Source organism: Phoenix dactylifera, chromosome 1, assembly GCF_009389715.1.
Source record: "Phoenix dactylifera cultivar Barhee BC4 chromosome 1, palm_55x_up_171113_PBpolish2nd_filt_p, whole genome shotgun sequence".
In the NCBI taxonomy this organism is placed as follows: domain Eukaryota; kingdom Viridiplantae; phylum Streptophyta; class Magnoliopsida; order Arecales; family Arecaceae; genus Phoenix; species Phoenix dactylifera.
The window spans coordinates 26,215,305-26,220,669 of NC_052392.1; the positions used below are offsets into that span (position 1 = coordinate 26,215,305).

The 5,365-nt window shown below is 37.9% G+C and overlaps 4 long non-coding RNA genes across 4 annotated transcripts; all 4 read right to left on the reverse strand.

The window, feature by feature from the left end:
* Positions 1-1,354: 1,354 nt before the first annotated feature.
* Positions 1,355-1,924, reverse strand: LOC120112112. The gene is made up of 2 exons (XR_005513593.1): positions 1,776-1,924; positions 1,355-1,631 (listed from the first exon to the last, which is right to left on the reverse strand). It is a non-coding gene; the product is annotated as an uncharacterized LOC120112112 (long non-coding RNA).
* Positions 1,925-2,116: 192 nt separating this feature from the next.
* On the reverse strand, positions 2,117-2,626 carry LOC120112110. Its single transcript, XR_005513585.1, has 2 exons — positions 2,293-2,626; positions 2,117-2,197 (listed from the first exon to the last, which is right to left on the reverse strand). It is a non-coding gene; the product is annotated as an uncharacterized LOC120112110 (long non-coding RNA).
* Positions 2,627-2,706: 80 nt separating this feature from the next.
* Positions 2,707-3,165, reverse strand: LOC120112111. The gene is made up of 2 exons (XR_005513589.1): positions 3,125-3,165; positions 2,707-3,038 (listed from the first exon to the last, which is right to left on the reverse strand). It is a non-coding gene; the product is annotated as an uncharacterized LOC120112111 (long non-coding RNA).
* Positions 3,166-3,936: 771 nt separating this feature from the next.
* Positions 3,937-4,451, reverse strand: LOC120104561. The gene is made up of 3 exons (XR_005506955.1): positions 4,276-4,451; positions 4,093-4,180; positions 3,937-4,009 (listed from the first exon to the last, which is right to left on the reverse strand). It is a non-coding gene; the product is annotated as an uncharacterized LOC120104561 (long non-coding RNA).
* Positions 4,452-5,365: the final 914 nt, after the last annotated feature.

Consider the following 5,365-nt stretch of genomic DNA (forward strand, 5'->3'; position numbering starts at 1 on the left):
CCCTGCGACGCCGGGATCATTGGCCACTTCCCCAAGCATATTTGGAACCAACTCCCGGGCCCAAGCCCACAAGACTTGTGCGGTTTGTTAGATCCACTACCATCACCGCCATAATTGTTACTTGCAGACCGCGACCTTTTCTCCCTCCTCCACGTTGTCACGCTCCTACAGATCCGCATCGTACATCCCGATCTTTGAAGTATAGTTTTATATTAATGCATACGGGGTAGATTATGCTCTCTATTACTGAGAAAAATATATTAGCCATGCTAAGTAAACTTAAGAAAAAAATAATCTTAGTAATAGGAATGGAATTGCCATGATAATTGCCATGATTAAGACTGACTCCTCGTTGTGGGATCTTAGGTCACCCATCTAGTCCTTTACCTCAACTGGGAGCCTTCGACTCGCATGTATTAGGCCAAGTACTGAGGACTCGATCGAACCTTGAATATTTTGGGAGACTATAGATTTCCCATTCAGGGCCAAAGTAGCAGGCTATCAGATTCAAAAAGGCCCACTCAAATTGACATCTAAGACTTGCTGGCCTAGATTCAAGGGTATAAAATGAGGGTTGGCTTCGGTTTGCTTAATCATACATAAATCCAAATTATATGCACCAAATCCAAACCTACTTCCATCCCTAATAGTAGACCAAGATTAATTAGCTATTGATTCTCGGATGAATTAATCCAGTTTTCTTGTTTCAGGGATCCAAAATAGCATTAATTATATTTTTATTTTTATTTACACATATGCTAGTGTTTGGAATGTGGGAAGAAGTTTGATGGCTATGAACCACTACAAGAAAATACATATTCAGCGACTAAGATTTGGTCACCGAATAACCATATTTGGTCGCCGAAACCTTTTCGCGACTAGAATACTCTTCGTCGCCGAACCCTAGTCACTGAAAGGTTTTGGCGACCAATATTGTGTAGTCACCTAAGGTACACCAACAACGACCAACGTTTGGTTGCCGAAGAAACTTTTCAGCGATCAAATTTGTTGTCGCTAATTCCAACGCCGACCAAATAGTTAGTCGTGGAATGTTTGTCTTCCGCTACCAAAAAAATGGTCACTGAATGTCTATCTTCTCCCACCAATAGTTTGGTCGTAGAATGTATTGGAATGCATTGACAACAAACTTTATTTGGTAGCAGAAAGTATTAACCTGTATTTAATTAATAATTCAAATTATAAGCTTAATATTTATTTTTGGACTCGTTCCAAATCCTGTACAACAAACATGGCCTATCCATTATCCATATTGCACAATACATTTGCTCATCCAAATACAAGTATACACAATGTTGGAGAATCCATAATTATTCATTATAAATCTCATCATCTATAAGTCTAAAGTCAAGCAAACCTATTAACCATTCATCAAAATGTTTCATCCATACCATATGTTAAGGTGATAATCATCACCAAACACATCAAAATGTAAATTAAAAATCTCAAAATATCTGATCTTGCTATTCATCCAAACAACCATCATGTAGACAAAAATATGAATAAACCAAAAAATGGATTCTGCTTGTAAGCAACTCCACCATGATCATCTGAACAAAAGCTATCCATGTACCAGAAACTAGATTTCACATGCTCATAACTCCACCATGTATCTGAGAAAGCAAAAAAGAATACACAATCAATAACCACATATGAAAAATAATAAACTAAAATTCAAGTATAAATTCACAATGACATTTCGCTTAATTTGGTCCAAATCTCTAAATAACCTACGTAATATAAATGAGAACACATACCAACGAGTATTTGTGCCACCAGTTGAATACATGGCCCCATCATGATGGATAAATGACTTGTGTGTTTGAGTCTTTTCCTTTGAGAACTCTGTCACCAAACTTGTAAGATGTGCAATTTGCTTCTGTTCTTCCTCTCGCTCTTTCTTGTCCTCCTCTCGCTCTCTCCTCTCCTGCTCCAATTGCCTCCGCAGCTCCTCACGCTCCATCTTCATCTCCTCCATCTCAGCTTTAAGTTTCTGCAACTTCCCAACATGGTCTTGTGACACACGACTAGGTGTGGAAGAAGATGAAGAGGGCTTCGGCCCATCCCCAAATCCAAGAATGTATCTCTTTCTTTTTTCAAGTGCCTACCTAGACATCTCCTCTGATGTTAATTGCACACCGAATTGGGAAGATTCTTCTCGCAAGCTCAACATCTTTGACTGTCAATGCAAAGGTAACAACAGAATTAAATGTATATATAATCTTGCAAAAGCAGAAAGTGATTTAAATGATTATTGAGATTTTAGATACCTACATGTTTCACGGCGCAAATAGGATCAATCCACTCTTTGTTCTTCTTGGTATGAGTTTTCTTATAGAATTCTGGAAATTCAAGATTTTCAGAACCATTAAACTCCGGCTGCAAAGTGTAATTTAGATTAGCATATAGCCACTACATAATAAGAAAACTAGAATAACTGTCAGATCTACTTGCATAAAAGGATTCCAAAAATATACTTGCAGCAAACTAGAATAAAAAATCTACTTGCAGCAAATTGTCTATTTTACAATAGCCAAAACTATCCCATAGACTGTTTTACAGGCAATTCACTAAAAATATAGCCAGTACATACTCAAAAACATATTACCTGTATAGTCATTGTTGCAACAAATGATCGAGATCCTTAACAATGATTGTACTCAAGCTTTTTTCTATTCTTTTTGCCAGCTTTTGATCTCACCTTCAAAAAAAATACAAATTAAAAATCTAAAGAAAACATTATGATCAAATATTTTACTTATAAACTCTGAAGCACTAAATATGTAAGTTACCTTGTGTTCTTTGCTTTTCCACACATCGTCAATTAAGTGGCGCCAATCCTCTTGAGTCATATGTTCGTATGGATGACTATAAGGGTCCACATGTAAGACGTTCTTAAGATGCTTGTAATGCAATTTCATATTGTGCCTCCAATTTCTGTGAATATTGTAGCATTTTCTGTGGACAGCTTGCTGAGCTACTAGATTGCCATGATAATCATCCGAGATTTTGAACTTGTCCTAAAAACATAAGTAAAATCATTATGTAGTATGATCAATGCAACTATTACAAGTACCTAAAAAAATATTATGCAATAAATAATTACAAGGACAGATTGTATGATAGCAGATTGAGTAGCCTCGTCTATATGCCGCCACGTCGGTATGCCCTTAATTGGACACATTCTCCTAATATACACCCCCAACAGACTGGCTACCTTTGGGGCATTAATACCACATAAAGCATTCCACTCATCAAGTACTGGACAGAAAGCTTTTCTCCGCCATTCTGGGCAATGAGCTTATCAATTCCTTTTCCAACTGTCTTACCCCGCACGCGCTTTGATGATGAACCTACTAAAATAGTTAAATACTTTAGGCCATAAGACAAACCTGCTAATGATAGACAAAGAGAATGCAAAAAAAAAAACACAAAACCACTGAAATGCCATCATTTTACCAAGAGTATCTTAGCAATAACAAGATTCAGAAAGATGAGTTTTCTCACCCACGCTGTTGGCAATAATAGGTGGACTTGAAAGCTCGTGGGTTTGCTGGGTAGAAAAGGTGGGAAGCAGAGTAGGTTGGGCAGCCATCACGGGCACAAGTTCAGCATCTCCAGAAGAATCATCTTTGTACCACCGACTTCTTGTATCAATGCTAGTGCAATGCGCATCAATGCAGAAAGTTTTTTTACTTCCAGTGTTGAACCATTCGCATTGGAACAAAACGACTTGTTGTCCGAACATATATGTTAATTCCCAAACTTTGCACAAGTAACCGTAGAAGTCAATCGGTTGCCCTTCGTGGTCCCCTTCAACAACTAACCCACTATTTTGGCTTTTACGGCGGTTGTCACGTTCGATGGTATGGAATCGGACACCGTTACAAAAGCACCCTGAATATATGTTGACTATCAGACGAGGACCGTTGGCCAATGACCATAATTCATCAGTAGCTTCCGGTGATCGCTGGTTTCGAAGTTGAGTCATCTATAACAAAAAAGTGACATAATATGTTACTTCACTTTCAAATGCAAGGATAACGGTCCTACATGTTAATTAATTTTGCTTACGCGATCTTTGAACCACTTGGGAAATTCTTTACGTTGTCTGTTTGTGATGTCAACTTCACTCTCACCTTGTATGTAGTTCTTGTGTTCCCTATTCGACATTTCGTAACGTATAAGTAACATATAAGTCTAAAACAACTAAATATACAATAGCTGAACCTTAATAAGCAAGTTAAAAAAACATACTCTCGATATTGATCCACTTCTGAACTATTGTATAAGACAAACCATTCAGCCATCTCGAGTTCATTGACCGGCACATCAGGTCCCCTTCGGATTAACCCAAATGTTTGGGCACTTTGAGTGAAGACTGCTAACCCCGTGCCACGATCACCACCATCATCATTCCTTTCTTCTCTGTTAAACATTGTTTCGATTCCATTAAGGTACATTGAGCAAAATGTTGTACTCTCTTTAGAAATATAAGCCTCAGCGATAGAACCTTCTGGGTGAACTCCGAGTAACCTACGATAAATAATAGCTCAATGCTAATAGAAAAATTCTTACATGTACAATAATATATATGATTACTATTCCTACTATACGGTTGCAAACAATTACCTTTCAATTGGATACATCCATCGATATTGCACTGGCCCTCCAAGAATAGCATCGCGAGGCAAGTGAATAGCTAGATGAACCATGACATCAAAGAAGGCAGGAGAGAAAATCTTCTCAAGCTTGCAAAGAATAAGAACAATTTGGTCCTCTAATTTTTTCAAATCAGCTTTTTTTAATGCCTTGGAGCACAATTGCTCAAAGAAATTGCCTAACTGAAATAATGCAGTATTAAGTTCTTTGTTGAGGTGCCCACGCATTCCAACTGGAAGAAGGCGTTGCAAAAGAATATGATAGTCATGACTTTTCAGATCCGATAATTTACCACCTTGAGTACTTACACAGCTAGATATGTTTGCCGCATAGCCATCTGGAAACTTAATCGATTTTAAAAAATCACAAAACCCTTGTCTCTCTTGCGGGGACAATGTGTACAATGCTGAAGGCTTATCTTAAGATCCGTTCCCCTGCTTTTTTAGGTGTAACTCCTTCCGTATACCCATATCTGCCAAATCCATGCGTGCTTTTTCTGTATCCTTGCATTTCCCATCTACGCCCAGTAATGTCTCAACAATATTTTCTGCAATGTTCTTTTCTATGTGCATGATATCCAAGTTGTGACGCAGCTTGAGTGTTTTCCAATAAGGGAGATCAAACAAAATTCTTTTCTTAGCCCAAATCGTGTCAGCATCTTTGCCCCTTTTTCTTTTCTTATTAA